The sequence below is a fragment of the Scyliorhinus torazame genome, unplaced genomic scaffold (genome assembly GCF_047496885.1).
Source record: "Scyliorhinus torazame isolate Kashiwa2021f unplaced genomic scaffold, sScyTor2.1 scaffold_994, whole genome shotgun sequence".
Taxonomy (NCBI): Eukaryota; Metazoa; Chordata; class Chondrichthyes; order Carcharhiniformes; family Scyliorhinidae; genus Scyliorhinus; species Scyliorhinus torazame.
Genome location: NW_027308721.1, coordinates 18,140 through 36,278, shown reverse-complemented (window position 1 = coordinate 36,278; position 18,139 = coordinate 18,140).

Below are 18,139 nucleotides of genomic sequence, written 5' to 3'. Positions count from 1 at the left end.
ACCCAGGAATGACCGGAGTGCAGTGACATTGTCGGGCAGGGGCAATTTAACGATTGATTCAATTCGTTTGTGTTCAATTTCTCTCTTCCTGTGGGTGATAATGGTGCCTAAGTAAAGAACCTTTTCTTTTAAGATCTGGGCTTTTTTGGCGTTGACCTTGCATCCAATGGATTGCAAAAGACCTAGTAATTCCGATTGGAGCTGTACATGCTCCTCTTTTGTGTCCGTCTGTAGGAGTAAGTCGTCCACATACTGTATAAGGCATTCGGGTCGGGAAAATTTGGAAAGTCTGTTGGCCAATTGTCGGTGGAAAATGGAGGGGGAGTTGTGGAATCCTTGCGGGAAGCTGTGGAATCCTTGCGGGAGGCATGTACATCTGTACTGCTGCCCTTGAAATGTAAACGCGAACTTATATTGACAGGCCTTGTCCAATGGGATGGACCAAAAGCACTGTGAAGTACTTTGCCTGTACTCCCTGTTTGAGCATGGTCTCGGGACTCGTGGCAATGGTGGGGGCTGCTAAAGGAGTTACCTTGTTAAGTTCTCGGTAGTCGATCGTTAATCGCCATGAACCATCGGGTTTTCTTACGGGCCAAATTGGGGCATTATTTGTTGATGCTACGGGGCCAAATTACTCCTTGGTCTAAAACTATTGATAACTTTAGAAATTTCACCCTCTGCTTGCTGTGGGAAACCGTATTGCTTCTGTGGCTTTGGATCGGGACCTGAAATTGTGACCGTACCTGGGATCTTCCCACTATCGTGTTTGTGTTGTGCGAATGAAGCCTTTGTGTTTTATGAGGACCTCTAATCGTCTGGTCTGCACTAATTGTTTGCGGATTAAACCAACAGTCTCCTACTGAGCAAATCCTGTTTTTATTACCCCCTACTGTGAGTGTAGCGGGGGCTCTAGCTGCTTTGGCCATTCTCCATACACATTTATTCACTGGATCAAAGGAAAGATTATGGGAGCTCATAAAATCGATTTCTAGAATGTGCTCGGCTGTTTGGGGCAAGTCGACTAAAACAACGGGGTTTTTGCCTGGTGCTAATGTTCCCTATCTGAAATCTACGGGGGCTGTGATTTATCCCTGTTGTATGTGTCCGGTAAATCCACTAAGGGTGATGGTGTCTGTGGTGGGCCACTTGTCACGTTGAAATATGGTGGAGGAATTTAAAGTGGTGCGGGACCCTCCTGTGCCCCAAAGAAATTCAACTGGTTGTCCCCGGACTGTGCCTGTGACTACTGGTCTGCCTGATTTGCCCCAGAGTGTGTCGCAGACCCAAGTTGGGGAGTCCGAACACCGTCAATCTGTGGAATTGACTGCTGAATTGTCTGAACGGGCACTAACACTGTGTATGGGCCTAACATTGTTCCTAGGTCGGGGGTTTGGTTGTTGGCATCATTGCTGGTTCAAGGGGTTTTGTCGGCATTTGCGGGCATAATGTCCCATGTGTCCACAATGTAGCAACATCATGGTGCCTGTGCTCTGGGGTGCAGTCCTTCGTGTCAACCCTTGTATATCCATGCTGGGTCCTGGTTAGTTCTAACTAGGTGCATGTTTTCTTCTATCTGTTCCTGATCTGCCTGTCTGTGTAGGGATTATTCCCATGCGCTGGAGAGTCTCTCTAAAACCCAAACTTCATTGTGTGTGGTCTGCGGGGTCGTAATTCACACAAGCCTTTTGACCTGCTTCTGTGGCATATGAGACTAAAGTGCAGGACCATTTAGTGGTGTCGTCCTCATTTAGGTGTGCCCGGTTCAAATCCGCAAATACTACCTTAAAATGGATCCAAAGGCGAACTGCAAATGCGGTCGGATGCTCTCCCTTCTTTTGCCTGCAGTGATTTAAACCTTCTACCAGATCTCCCTTGTACCCAATTGCATCAAATATGGCCGTTTTCATTTCCTGTAGGGTTCCTCCTGCTACATTTTGGGCTTCAGGCAAAGCTGATCTTACGGACTGGCTAAGGCTCATAACTATGAGTTTGACTTCCCCTCTTGCGTCTAGGCCGTACATAACTTTTTGTTGGCGCACTTCCTCAATGAAGCTGTGCAGGTCTGTGGTGGGCTGGAATGGAATAATTTTTCTGCAAGCCTCTCTCAATTGGGTTATGGATAGTGGGGTGGAGTAAATGAAATCAGGCTCATCTTGATCCGAGGACTTGCGCTGCGTGGTAACCGGACTCATGGGGGTGTGTGCTGCCTGTGCAGTCGGTGGTGTGGGTGCTTTTATTTTTGGGGCATGGGGGGCTCGATTCTGATTTCCTGTATCCTCAACATATCTCCGGGCGCTTTCATTTAATTCTTGCCAATCGGGGGCATCTTCCTCCTCTAAACTTTGTCCAAAGGTATATCTAAATCCATTCTGCACTGATAGCAGCGACTGTAGTTTCTCTATTTGTTGTCTGCGTTTCGCGTGGTCTACTGTGCTCTGTCTCTGTTCTTTCGTGGAGCTGTGGAGCGCTCGCGAACCTGCTTTTAAGTCCGCACATTGACTCATTAACTGTGCTACCTGCTGTTCTGTCTCTTCTCTTACCAGGACTGCGTGCTGTGTATCTTGGTAGGCTTTATCGTACTGGGTCTGAAAGCTGCTAAGGTGAACTAAACCAGATTGGTGTGCACATTTTACATCAGCCATCTCTTTATCTGTAGCTGCCAACTGATCCCAGAGTTGCTCAATAATCTTTTCACATTCACTATAGTTTCCCTCATTCTTCTCGTCTTTCACAACTAACTGCCTGCGGAGCTTTCGGACTATCGCTGCATTTTACTTATGGACCTCACTTAGATTGTCCCACCAAGTTTGTCCTATGCTTCCTGGACTTGACTCGTCACTTGCACAAAAATTGGACCAAAGGGGCCATCCTTCCCCTTCGAATACTTCCTCAACTCTTCCTCCCATATGGGGCATTGCTCTGCTGTGTTGGTCGCTGCGACCTCTGGTTCCTGTGGGTTCATTAAACGTTCCATCGCTTTTGTGGCCATCGCTTCTAATATCTCTTTAATTTCTCTCTTCTCTCGTTTCCTACCGTTAATCTCTGTTTCCTATCGTTAATTTGGGACAGGGGGATTTTAGACGGCGATTTTAACTGCAGGTATGGCCTAAGCTATTTTCTGGTGCACAATTCCGTCGATAGTTTTGACACAATCTACCTTAGATCCCTGTTAGTATGCATGCAGGTTAGTACACACTTCCGAAATTCGGTGATTTGGTCGATATGAGCTTGCACTTGTGGTTCTTTCTTTCTCTCGCAATTGGATTTCAAAGTTTTGTGGGTTCTCTCGGAGTGATGAAGTCACTTCTAAATCGAATCCCGCCAGGGGTCGCCAATAATGTTGCCAATTTAATGGAATACTATCCCACGAACGTCACCAATAATGTTGCTCTTTAGAGTCGCCAATATGATACTGAGGTTCTTTTTATGATATGTTCTGTCCCAACAGCGTCGCCAATACTGTGGGTGTTTCTGTTTCTCTGAACTACAAGGCTTTTCCGTATATCGGTCAAATGACCACACAACCAGTTAGTCAGTTCAAGTTCAAAGATGGTTTATTTACACACGCGGGTTACTTCGACATGCAAGTACAATATACTACAAGTTAAACTACACCTATCAACTACAATAACCTATACTTAACTTCATGCGACCGGCACCGTGCAAGTGGATAAGGACTTTATCTTGATCTCACGTGACTGGTTTGAAGAAGTGGCTCTGTCTCTGCTGGGGTCAGCCGTCAGGTAGCGATCATTGGTCTTGGACTTGGCTGTCTGGTCGTTATGCTGCAGTTGGGCTGGCACAGGTCGGATTCAAAGGAGGCTGGCACAGGCCGGGTCCAAAAGAGACTGAGCACATAATTCGACAGGGCTTTGATCACTGCCTTTGATTTCGGCCAATAAAGGAATGGGTGCCTTGGTGGCTGGGCGGGTCCTTAGCGGTCATTGACCTTGGCAGTCGGGCTCTCTGAGTAAAGGGAGTGGCGTCGATCAGTCGGTGGCTGTATTGGTTTCTTGAGTGCAGTCCTATTGTTCTGGGGAAATGGGCCATTAGAATGCAAACGAGCAGGGGTTTCGATCAGGTCTAGCTACCTGCGTTTCAAATACACAAGCTCTGTATCTGTCTGAGTCCTGGGTTGGCCATAATTCCCATGGTCCTTTGCAGGTGGCCATCTCAGATGGCTACAGTATGTAGATTTTTTTTTATTGATTAAAGTAATTTTTAATTTTTTTTATGACGGGTGATTATTTATAAGAGAACATAGGTTTGGTTATTAGTTTTAAATCTGTGAAACTATTTAAATCTGCTCTATTATATTATTTTGTGTGTGGCATGCTTCAATATGTTCCTATGTTTTCATTTTGATTATGGTCATAAGATTTTAAAAGAGTCCTGAGGCTTTTTGCTGTCACTGTGCTTGTAACATCTATTTTTTTCTGATTAGTGTTTATAGAATCACTGCAGTGCAGAAGAAAGCCATTCGGCCCATCAGGTCTGCACTGATACTCTGAAAGAGTACCATATTGAAATTCCTTGCTCCTGCCCTATCCGCATAATCCCACCTAACCTTTCAACACTAAAAAGCAATTTAGCAAGGTTAATCTACCTAACCTGCACATCTTTGGACTGTGGGAGGTAACCGAAGCACCTGGAGGAAATGGCCGATTAGGTGGTTTGCCATGCCAAGTTGCCCCTTGGTGTCCAAGGATGTACAGGTTAGGTTTTCAGGATAGGGTGGGGGAGTGGACCCAGGTAGGGTACTTTTTCAGAGGATCGGTGCAGATTTAATGGGCTGAATGGCCTCCTTTTGCACTGTAGGAATTCAATGGTGCTATTCCATGGTTCTAGGAAGCCCATGTAGACATGGGGAGAGTATACAAACACCGCACAGTCACCCAAGGTCTGGATTGAACACTGGTTCCTGGTGTTGTGAGGCAGATATGTAAAGATGAACATTACATCAAGGAGACTTGTAAACAACTCAAGCTTAAAATACATTGCAAAATTCCAATGTACTTCAGCTCTGAATCAGTTGGGAGGACAGGCGTGTTAACATTGGTGTCCTTGAAGAAATGCTTGAAGGAGTCAATAGCACCAGTATCGAGGTCATGATCATCCAAAACCAACTCCGCTGGGCCCCCCATATGCTAACGGTGTCAGAGTCCCGACTGCCAAGGCAAATCTTCTTCACCCAGCTCAAGGAAGGATCCCGAACAAGAGGACAAAGGAAGCTCTTCAAAGACATCTTGTCGGCTTACATCAAGAAATGGAACATAGATGTCAATGCCTGGGAGACATTTGCTCAGAGGAGACCTACTTGAAGCAGCCTCCTGATTGAAGGGACACAATTCTTCGAGAACACCCGATGGCAAGAGGAGACCCGGAAAAGGTGCCCGAGAAAGGAATACCCGCGACTTAGCATCCAAGGACCGATCCCACCTTTTGGCAAGTGAGTGATTGAAGATGCAGCTCTAGGATCGGGCTCATCAGCCACAAGGACCCACAGAACCCGTGGCCAGTAACACTGAGTATCTTAGGTGGACAATCAAATTGTTACCAAATGATCACTGTAGTGTTCCTGTAGTTCCTGTAGTGGAAGGGGTGCATGTAAAAGTGTACATAAGAAACATCATACTTTATAAATATTATTTGCTTTATATGTTAAACTGTTATACTGTTAGAATTGGAAAATGCCAATAAATTTATTTTACAAAGCATCTCACCAATTATCCGGATAAATACCCATAACTTGCGCTGCAGCTGGATTTTTCATTCAGCAGGGAGAGATAAACCGGCTGGGAATTTAAACGCAGTGTGCTTTTAGCACGCATGCCTGAACACACACATTTCTGGGTTATCACACCGTGCATGTCAGCGCACCAGCGACAGTCGTAAATCCTGCAGGAAGTTACAGGCCATTATTGAACTTGCGGAACAAACATGATTGGCAGATGAATTTCAACACAGCTAATGTTGAACACAATTTAGAAAATAATCTAAATGGAGTACAGGAACAAAGTGATCTGGTAGTACAAATCACTAAATGTAGCAATGTAGGTTAAGTTCAGTTTTAATTTTAAAAAAGCAAACTAGGCACTCTGATTTAAGTCTAGAAATAATTCCAAACCTGTATGGAACCTCAGTTAGACCACATTTATTGTGTACCATCTTGGTCGCTATATTATTTTTAAAAAGAGGTTCTGGAGTGGGTGCAACAAGCTTTGGATGATATGAGGAACAGGAGATTGTCTGTCAAGGAAGAATGGATAGTCTCGGTCTTTCTGTTGAAAAGTGAACACTGAAGCCTAATAGAGGTCTTTAAAAATTATGAAAGGTTTTGATACGAGTAGATATTTCCACTTGTAGGGAAGAACAACACTGGAGGCCATCAATGTAAGATAGTCAGCAAGAAACCAAATGGGGAATTCATAAAAAAGTTCTTTATCCAGGGAGTGGTGAGAATGTGGAACTTGCGACCATAGGGAATGGCTGAGGCAGATATTAGATGCATTTAAGAGGAGACTAGATAAGTTGGGGGCCAGTTCAGCTCAATTGGCTAGACCAGCTGAGTAAGAGAGTTTCAAAGACACTCGAGCCTCCGAGAAAAAGACTCACCACATCTCCACCTTAAATGGGAGATCCCTTCTTTTTAAACTGTGCCCCTAGTTCTAGTCTCTCCCACAAGGGGAAGCACCCTTTCAGCATTCACCTTGTCCAGTCCCCTCAGAATATAATGTTTCAGTGAGATCACCTTGATCCTCTAAACTCCAATGGCTACAAGCCCATCTTGTTCAATTTTTAATCGTAAGATAATCACCACCGCCATGCCCAATCCCAGGTCTCTTGTTGAGTGAACCTTCTCTGAACTGCTAATGTATTTATACTAAGGCGACCAAAACTGTACACAGTACTCCAGACGTAGTCTCACCAACACACTGGATAACTAGCAAAACATATGATGGTGCTCTGAAAATATAACCAGGTGCAAATTGTTAATTTGACAAGTCTGAACAAAAAATAGGTTGAGGACTTGCTAATTGAAGGCTTAATCATCCCAAATAGTTTATTTGTCTTCTGTTTTTGTGTGTACTTTAGGATGGTTATTCTCTGCCCTCCACTGCCAACCTCCTCCCGCAATGCCTCCCAAAAACTGGAAAATTTAGATGGTTTAGGGTAGATTTTTCATGTGCACCTACTAATCACAAATAAAGCAAAAATAAACATTTGAAATTCTGATTTGATATCAAGACTGCTCAATTTTAAGTTAAATTTTCCTTTTATGCACATTAGCTAAAAGTACTGCTTTAAAATAAAAGTTATAAAGAGAGCAAACACAGCCGTCTGCCAGGAATGACTATTTCCCACGACCCTGTGAGCGATTGCCGTATTGTTTAATCAACGTCTGTTTCCAAACCCCACCAGATACGCGTTTTTTTTAAAAAGTGCACAGTCGTCATTTTGTCATGAATTGTAATATCCAGTAGTATATTTAGAAGCTGATTAAATGTGTTTAATTGATTTGTTGAGGCCTCATGGATGCAGTTGCTAAGCCAAAACTTTATTAATAATAATCTTTATTGTCACAAGTCGGCTTACGTTGCAATGAAGTGACTGTGAAAAGATACAAATCAAATTGTAAAATGCATGCACAAAATAATTTTCCCACTTAGTGAACGAATGTACCGATCTGAGTGAAAATTGTTTCTATTTTACATTAAATGATATGCGTGAATTTCTGAGGATCTTTTAAAATTAACAATTGGACTAATCATTTGACATTAATTTGAAAGAATGCTTGACACCAAATTAATCTTGCTCCGTCTTACTCAAAAACAGTACTTAATGGAACACTTATTAACGTTTGCGTCAGATTAGCCTGCCTGTTAACCTTTGGAAAGTACACACAACCGTGACCTTCCAAAGTTTCATATATTTCACATTGCTGGGAGTTTGCATTTCCACATTCAATTTTGTTTTCACCAAAATGATCTGGTAACGGAAAGGCTGCTTGAGATCTTGACCCATTTACTTCTCTGACAGCCACCTCATGAATTCCAGATGTGCTGAATGTCGATATCTGCAGCTTTCTCCTATAGATAACTATATTGCATTATTTAAGTTCTAAAAATGCACACCTCTTCCCCTACCTCCACTGGTATAAGACTCATTCCCCAACCCTAAACTTAATGACCTTGATCTAGAGCCTCTACAGATTGCAACATGTCAAATGCCGACAAATGACTGTCCTCTCCATTAGCACGCCTGTCACACTCATGACCTTTGTTCTTAAGCTACACTTCCTTTTGTTACAACACCCTTGGCTAGTGCACGATCAATTCCAGCCCCACAGGTCCAGGAGTCCCAACAGAACTGATTGAACTAATAACCCATTTAGAATTCCTGCAATCTTTGGCCCTTGGCTGTCCAATGATTTAGTCACCAGGTTTGTAAGTTGAAACACAATTACTGTTCATATATAACCAAAATAAAGATTAAATATGCAGTAGTTACAACAGAATAATGCCAAGCTAACCTATTACCCTGCCCCTTTACGGTCCCAACCTCTACCCACACAAGACAGACAAACACGGGTGGAAAGGGATAGAAACAACAAGGGTCAAGGGTAAAAGGGGCAGCATGGTGGCACAGTGGTTAGGCAATGTTTTTTCACAGCTCCAGGCTTCCGATTCGATTCCCGGCTTGGGTCACTGTCTGTAGAGTCTGTATGTTCTCCCCGTGGCTGCATGGGTTTCCTCCAAGTGCTCCGGTTTCCTCCCACAAATCCCGAAAGATGTGGTGTTAGATAATTTGGACATTCCGAATTATGTGTTCTCGAACAGGGGTGGAATGTGGCGACTCTGGGGTTTTCACAGTAACTTCATTGCGGTGTTAATGTAAGTCTACTTGTGACAAAAACGATTATCAAACCATCAACAATTATAAAAGCCCATCTGGTTCACTAATACCCTTTTTATAGAAGGAAATCCATCCTAATCTGGTCTGACCTACGTGTGCCTTCAGATCCACAGCAATGTAATTGGCTCTGAAATGCCCCCTGAAATGGCCTACCAAGCCACTCGGTTCAAGGGTACATAAGGATTAGGAGCAGAAGGAAATGCTTTGAATGACAGAGCAGGCTCGATCAGATCACGGCTGATCTCTTCCCGGTATCAAATCCACCTGTTGCCCATATCCCTTTAACCCATTTTTAAAATCAGAAATATATCTATCTCCTTCCTGAAACCATTTAATGAGTCAGATTCCACCGCACTATGGAGCTGCATGTTCCACAAATTCACCACCCTCTGCGAGAAGTAGTTCCTCCTCATCTCAGTTCTAAATCTACCATCTCTGAACCTATATCCTTGACTTCTCGTTCTAGATTACCTCACAAGGGGGAACATTTGGTCTACATTTACTTTAATTATTTATTTAATTTATTTATTTTAGTATTTTTTACACCTTGATCAGATCCCCTCTCATCCTTCTAAATGCCAGTGAACATAAGCCCAAACTGTTTAATCTCTCCTCGTATGTCAACCTTTCATCCCTGGAAACAATATGGTGAACCTCCTCTGAACTGTTTCTGATGCCACCACATCCATCCTCAAATAAGGAGGCCAAAATTGGACACACTATTCCAGATGTTATCTCACCAACACTCTATACAATTGCAACAACACTTCTCTCCTTTTACACTCCAGTCCTTTTGCAATATACACTAACATTCCATTTGCCTTTTTAATTCCATGCTATACCTGCATACCGACTTTCTGCGAATCATGAACAAAGACATCCAGATCCCTCTGCCTAGAATCATCTTGAATCTGCTTTCCATTTAGATAATTTTGCCTTTAGATTTTTTTTTTTGGCTAAAATGGATAACCTCACACTTGTCTATCTCCTAGTCTACCCAGAGAACCATGGGTGACCAGAGATATTCGGGATACAATGAGAAGGAAGAGAGAGGCTTTTAATACGTACAAAGGGAGCAAATCAACAGAGGCACCAGTGAAGTACAGAAAGTACAGGATGGAGCTTAAGAAAGCAATTTGGAGAGCAAAGAGGAGATATGAGAAATCTCTAGCTGGTAAAAGTAGGGAAAATCCCAAGATGTACAATAAGTATTTTGATGGGAAGAGGATAACTAGGGAAAAGGTTGGGCCCATTATGGACCAAGGGGGGAATCTGTGGGTGGAGCCAGAGGACATTGGTAGGGTGTTAAATGAGTTTTCACATCTGTCTTCACCCAAGAGAATGAGGAGGCAGATCATGGAACTCTGGGAGAGAGATTGTGAGGTTATTGAGCAAGTTATCGTAGGGAGGGACAAGGTATTGATGTGTTGGCAGGCGTGAAAGTGGCGAAATCTCTAGGTCCGGATGAATTGTGTTCCACATTACTGTGGGAGGCGAAGGAGGAAATTGCAGGAGCCCTGATCCCAATTTTTAATTCTTCTCTGGCCACGGAAGAGGTGCCCGTGGATTGGAAAACCGGGAATATGGTCTCATTAAGAGAGGCTGTGGGGGTAAGCTGGGGAATAATTGGCCAGTGAGTATCACGTCAATGGTGGGGAAACTAATAGAGAAAGTTCTGAAGGAGAGAATCGATCTCCAATTGGAGAGGCAAGATTTGATCAGAAATAGTCAGCATGGCTTTCAGAGGGAGGTTAACAAATTTGATTTGAGTTTTTTGAGCATGTGACTGAGTAGATGAGGGTAGTGCAGTTGATGTAGTTTACATGGTTTTCAGCAAATCATTTGACAAGGTTCCACATGGGAGACATATAAAGAAGGCAAATGCACCTGGGATACAGGAGAACCTGATAAGGTAGATGAACTGTATGAAACACGGAGATGACAGACGGCTGCTTTAGTGACTGGAAGCCAGTGTCCAGTGGCGAACCACCGGAATCTGTGCTGGGTCCCTTATTAATTGTCATTTATATAAACGACTTAGATGACTATTTGGGGGGTAGGATCAGTAAGTTTGCGGATGACACAAAGGTAGGCCAGGTGGTTAACAGTGAAGCTGAGTGTCTTACAGGATGATATGGATGGGATGGTGAAATGGGCAGAAAAATGGCAGATGGAATTTAATCCTGAAAAGTGTGAGGTGTTACACTTTGGAAGGAGCAATTTGACGAGAAAATATTGAATGAATGGCACTACACTGGGAAGTCCTGAGGAACAAAGATACCTTGGCGTGTTTGTAAATAGATATCTGAAGGCACGAGCAGGTTAATAGGGTGGTGAGGAAGGCATATAAGAACTAGGAGTAGGCCATCTGGCCCCTCAAGCCTGCTCCGCCATTCAATGAGATCATGGTTGATCTTTTGTGGACTCAGCTCCACTTTCTGGCCCGAACACCATAACCCTTAATCCCTTTATTCTTCAAAAAACTATCTATCTTTATCTTAAAAACATTTAATGAAGGAGCCTCAACTGCTTCACTGGGCAAGGAATTCCATAGATTCACAACCCTTTGGGTGAAGAAGTTCCTCCTTAAACTCAGTCCTAAATCTACTTCCCCTTATTTTGAGGCTATGCCCCCTAGTTCTGCTTTCACCTGCCAGTGGAAACAACCTGCCCGCATCTATCCTATCTATTCCCTTCATAATTTTATATGTTTCTATAAGATCCCCCCCCCCTCATCCTTCTAAATTCCAATGTGTACAGTCCCAGTCTACTCATCCTCTCCTCTTAATCCAACCCCTTCAGCTCTGGGATTAACCTAGTGAATCTCCTCTGCACACCCTCCAGCACCAGTACGTCCTTTCTCCGGTAAGGAGACCAAAACTGAATACAATAGTCCAGGTGTGGCCTCACTAACACCTTATACAATTGCAGCATAACCTCCCTAGTCTTAAACTCCGTACCTCTAGCAATGAAGGACAAAATTCCATTTGCCGCCTTAATCACCTGTTGCACCTGTTAACCAACTTTTTGTGACTCACGCACTAGCACACCCAGGTCTCTCTGCACAGCAGCATGTTTTAATATTTTATCATTTAAATAATAATCCCTTTTGCTGTTAGTCCGAACCAAAATGGATAACCTCACATTTGTCAACATTGTATTCCATCTGCCAGACCCTAGCCCATTCACTGAACCGATCCAAATCCCTCTGCAAACTTCCAGTATCCTCTGCACTTTTTGCTTTACCACTCATCTTCGTGCCGTCTGCAAACTTGGACACATTGCCCTTGGTCCCCCAACTCGAAATCATCTATGTAAATTGTGAACTATTGTGGGCCCAACACTGATCCCTGAGGGACGCCACTAGCCACTGATTGCCAACCAGAGAAACACCCATTTATCCCCACTCTTTGCTTTCTATTAATTAACCAATCCTCTCTCCATGCAATACTTTACCCTTAATGCCATGCATCTTTATCTTATGCAGCAACCTTTTGTGTGGCACCTTGTCAAAGGCTTTCTGGTGTTGCTCTGTTTCTCTGGTTCCAAATATGGCGGTCAATATGGTCGCCTTCCTTCATCGTAATTACCTTTGCTTTAGAGTCGCCAGGTATCTCTTGATACCGCCACAAGGTTCAATCCCGAATACTGATCAAAGAGCCGATACACCAGTTAGTTCAAAGTCAATACTCTTTATTTACACACACAGTAATCTCTACTCGTGCACAAATTACTACAAACTCTAATGCTTGTACTTAGCTTCGGGTGCCCACTCAGTCAGAGGAACAATGGCCGTTGTTCGGATCTGAGGCTGCTGGGTTCGAAGAGGTACAGGAGAACAGCTAAGGTCATCCGTCTGGTAGCGAGCGTTGACCTTGGACTTACTTCTGGTGCAGCCGGTGGAAGCGTCTCTCCGCTTTGAGAGCCAATTCCAAGAGAGCAATTGTCTCTCGGGGCTTCTTATACCAGAAGGGGCTTTGCGTGCTTTTGGGCGGGCCTTGAACTTGGCCCCAATTAATTGGGCCGTATCTTGATCACTCGTACTGATCTTGACCAATAAAAGGGTGGGTTCCCTGATGGCTGAGCATGTCCTAGGTGGCCGTTGGCCTTGCTTTGTTTATGCTTTCGGTTTGGGGAACTGGCGCCGTGATGTCTGGAGCTGTGTCGGTTGCTTGAGTGTCTTTCCTTTGTTCCCGGAGATGGGCCATCAATATGTTAATTACCCTACAGTTTCAGTCCTGACTGGGAGCTGTTTCTTCAATATGCATACAGTCTCTGCCTGCTTGCTTTCTTAACATTGTCCATAGTTTCCCTTCATTCATTGCGGGCATCCATTTTGTATTCTGGAAGTGGCCATCCCAGATGGCTACACACCCTCCTTGTGATCCTCAACGCGAAGCGTGAAGGATCAAATTACTGCATCTTCTTTGTTCTCCTCCTAAGACAGGCACCCATAAGCAAGGTCAGGCCCTACACTACTCTGTCCTATGAATTGAAAGGTTTACCTAAATTACTTTATGTACACACATCATTATAAAATTCTATGGGGCGCTATGACATTCAGGCATTCATTACAAAAAAAAACTGGAACCTCTTACTGTCCTTAACTAAACTATCCTTAATCAATCAAAAGAATTTACAACATTTTAAACTGTACGATAGCAGCAACACCGGTTTCTCTGGCTTGGCAGTCAAGCACAGTTTTACATTTCTTTTATTAGAACAACAAACACACAAGAACATGGATGTACTTTAATTCACTTAAAGGGGTTGGGGGGTTTGTTGAAGTCCGAAAATAGGGGATCTGAAGGTGTATACTAGAGTGCGGGAGGCTTTCCTCTGCCATTTCCCGAGTCTAAGGGTCTGAACGACACTGCAGAGTATTGCAATTACTAACAGTGCTTCCACGACGTAGGACAGGGAATACCAAGTTATAAACTTGTCACACCAGGTCGGTGTATCGGTAACTATCTCTGGGTGTAGTGTATTGACGGGGTGGGAAACATTCATGGCCTGTGTGGTGGGGGTCATAGGGGTAGCATCCACGCGCACCTAGAGGGATCAAGCTAAGACCCAACTGTAGAGCATGATGATTGTCTTAATCTTTTCTCCTTTCTTTCATCCCAGTGTTTGAGGATGTAAATAGCATTTTGAAGCAACCTCAGGGTCACCATAAACAAACAGAAGAGTTTTTTGAACAAAAAGTGTCAAATGGGGTGCGTATGGGCTGGTAAGAATGGATGGAATCCTCGGGTAGGACGGTGATCAGTGCCGTATGTGCTCTACCCGAGCGTAGCTGTCCAGATGGGAGTCCTCAGGCAGGGCGGGGACCAGTGCCGTTTCTCCACTGCTTGAGTGACCAGCAGGAACGGTAAGAATTTGTGGTCGTCGTGGGGGTTGCATTTGTTGCTAACTTCTACCTTCAAAGCAGAAGAGCAGTTATGATCGCTTGTCTGTGGACAAACCTGTTCCATTAGCTGCCAGTGGGCGCTAAGAGTGGTGGCGTGGGGCCATGAAAAACTTTAAATGAACAAACAACACTTACTCATTCACAATAACAAACAAACATGGTGCAGGTTCCATCAGAAAGGACACCGTAACTCTCCATCGGTTCCTTTTTACCATCATCTGGACACCTCATTGCTCTAAAGCGAACAGAGTCGCAAGGGATTTGTTTGGTGGGAGTCAGAGTCTATGTCATCATCTTCTCCGGCTGCCATACTCTTGACTGGAGTAGTCGTGCTAAAGCTGCTTGGGGCGAATTGGGGTCCATCTCCTCATTCCGGATGAGCCTGAATGAATTGTCTCGGTGCCAGAATTTTGTATCGAGGTTGGAGCTGCTAGGGGTTGATCCATAATCATCGGGCAGTGGTTTGGGTCAGGGGCTTTAATATACGTTATTTCAAAGGGGTCGCTGGAATCATGCTCTGAGTCGCTGGGAGTGGGGCCTGGTGCAGGGGTATAATCATAGCGTGATGTGCTGGGGCTGTCGCTGCTGGTTGGAGGAAGGGGGAGGTGGAGTCGTGCCTCTGGGGGTGGACTCGAAGTAGTGTTTGAGGAAATGCTGGACTGGTTGGTGGAGGGTAAGAATAGGTCGCTCATGGGCGGGGCGTGCTCATCTGCAAGCGAGATGTGGTGTGCATGGTTGTTCTGCGAGCCATAAGCCTTAAGCTGGTTTATGTGGCACCACGCAGACTTGCCATTCGGATAGGTGATTTTATATACAGAGGGGCTGACTTTATCAGGGATGGAGTGCGGTCCGGTAGGTTTGGGGGAAAGGAATGAACTGGGGTTGTATAAGGATAGCATAACTTGCTGCCCTACTACAAACTCAGTGGCGTGTACTGTCTTATCAAAGCAAACTTTGCTTTGTTTCTTGCGGGTTCCAAGCTGGGCTGCTTTCACATTTTCTAAAATCTGTTGTACGGCTTTCTCGTGTGTGGGCGGTGACTGTGCTGCTGGCCAAATCCAGTCCTAATAAATATTCTGTCCCTTTCATGGGGCATCCGGTCATGAGGGTGTGGGGTGGGGATGTATCTTGTGGACGTGGATACTGTATTTCAAATGAACATTAATGCAAATGGGAGAACGGTGTCCCAGGTGCTTTTGTGGTGTTGCACTATTTTTCTGAGGGTCGCTTTTAAAGTTCTGTTCATTCTTTCTACTATACCGCTTGATTGGGGGTGGTATGCAATATGGAATTTTTGTTTTATGCCAAAAATTATAAGAACGTTTTTCATCACTCATCCTGTTAAATGGGAGCCTTGATCGGACTCTATACTGCGTGGGAGGCCCCATCTTGTGTTAGGATTTTAGCTGTTGTTTTGGCCTTGTTCTTTCTGGATGGAAACGCTTCCACCCATTTTGTGAAGGTGTCGATGACCACCAACACATAGTTGAAACCATTCCTGCAGAGGGTGAAGGGGTCTTATATAATCGATTTGCAAATTCATCCAGGGGCCATTACGGGGCGGGTGTGGCTTAGCTGACCTTTCTTTGCGTATCTGTCCGGATTGTTCTGGGCACAGATTAAGCAATTCGCAATGTGATGTGTAACATTAGTCTTTAAATCAGGTCACCAGCAGAGAGGTCTGAGGTGGGCTAGGGTAGCTTCTATGCCTTGGCGTCCATGGTTGTCATGGAACTGACAAATACTTTGATTCCTGTCCTGACTGGGGACTACATAAATTCCATCTTTTAAAATCACACTGTAATGTGTGGTTAACGTGTTTTTATACTTATAGGGGGCTGGGAAGTTGCCTTTTAAAACGTCCCTGAGCTGTGTCTTTTTGGGCCTGTGCTAAATCTTGAATGTTGGTCTGAGAGACCTGAACCGTGTGTACTGGGGCGCTTTTGGGTGGGTTCCAAAAGTGACCGTGTCTGGAACTTGCTTTTGCTAGGGCATCTGCCTTGGGGAAGAACAATGATGGCTACAGACTTTGATGATTCCATATTTCCTATCTTTGGCTGTTTTCAGAATATGCTGGAGCAAATGGGCTGAGGGTAGGGGCTTTCTGTCTGCGGAAACTAATCCTCTAGTAATTCGGTTAAACTTGCAAACATATAAACTATCAGAATATATGTCGGCTGGGGTCGGAAACAAGTCGGGGTGTTCTACAACGTACGCTCTGGCTGCCACTTCTGCTGCCTGCGAGCCTAAATGTCCTGGCAATTTTAACGAAATCGCCTCTCGGGCGCGTCCCTGCGCGTCCTCTACCTAAATACCACAATCGGTAATCCTTTTCCCGTTTAAAACTGTGGAGGAGCCATCCACATAGATTCTTAGGGGTGCGCACTGGGTACCTGCTTTCGAGGGAGCTGACTTCGGTACAAAGGGTCCTGAATTGTGCTTAGTGGAGATGATTTCACACTCATGTGGGGTGCCTGCATATTGTAAATTGTCAGCGAGGAAAGTGTGGGTCTTTGTCCTCTTAACTGTTATGTCCTGTCCCTGTAAGAGAAGGGTCCAACGGGCTGCGCGGATCTGTCTGACTGTGCCTTCCTTAAGTCTACCATCAAGTAGGAGTTGTGTTGGGGTGTGCTCAGTTAAAATGGTGATGGGGTTGAGTCCTGTAATGTGGGCAAAGTATTGTACTGCCCAAAAAACTGCGAGCAGGTGCCTTTCGCAGGCTGAAAATCCTTGCTCGACTGGATCTAATATGTATGAGGCGTATGCCACGGGGCCTAATCGATCATGTCGTTCTTGGAGGAGCACGGCCGAAAGGGTTCGGTTGGTAGTTGCAACCTCAATTGCGTACTGGGAAAGTGGATCTGGGACCTGTAATGCGGGGTTGAGGGCTGAGGGCTCTTTTTAAAGCATCCACAGCATCCGTGTGCTGTGGAAGCCATTCCCAAGGTGCCTGCTTCTTGAGAAGTTTGGATAGGGGCGCTGCTTTTGTGGCGAAACCGTCGATATGGTTTCTGCAGTAGCCAACCAGTCCTAAAAATGACCGGCGGGCTGTGACATTATGGGGCAGGGGTAATTTGACGATCGAGTCGATTCATTTTGGCTCTATCTCGCATTTGCCATGCGTGATTACTGTACATAAGTATATCACTTTTTCCTGCAAAATCTGGGCCTTCGTGGGGTTTACTTTACAGCCAATTTGTTGTAGGAGTCCTAATAGTTAACGAAATGTATTCTCCCTTTGTGTCCGTCTGTAGTAGCCAAAGATAGGATCATCTACATATTGGACCAGACAAACGGGTCGGGAAAATTTTGTTAATCCATTTGCCAGCTGTCGGTGGAAAATGGAGGGGGAATTGTGGAAGCCTTGTGGAAGGCACGTCACTGGAATGTGAAAGCAAATTTATATTGGCACGCTTTATCCAATGGAATGGACCAAAAGCCGTTGCTAATGGCCAAAACCGAAAAATGTTTTGACTGTAGTCCCTGTTTGAGCATGCTCTTGGGACTCATGGCTACGGTGGGAGCTGCTACTGGGGTTACTTTGTTCAGTTCCCAGTAATGAATGGTCAGTCGTCATGATCCATCGGGTTTCCTGACTGGCCAAATTAGTGCAATATTCATGGAAGCTACTGATCGGAGTACGCCTTGATCAAGCAAACTCTGTATCACTTTTGAGATTTCTCCCTCTGCTTCTTGGGGAAAACTGTACTGCTTTTGGGGTCTGTGGTCGGGACCTGTAATATTCACCAAGCCAGCGATCTTGCCACAGTCGTGCTTGTGCTGTGCAAATGCTGCTTTGTGTCACTGCAGGAC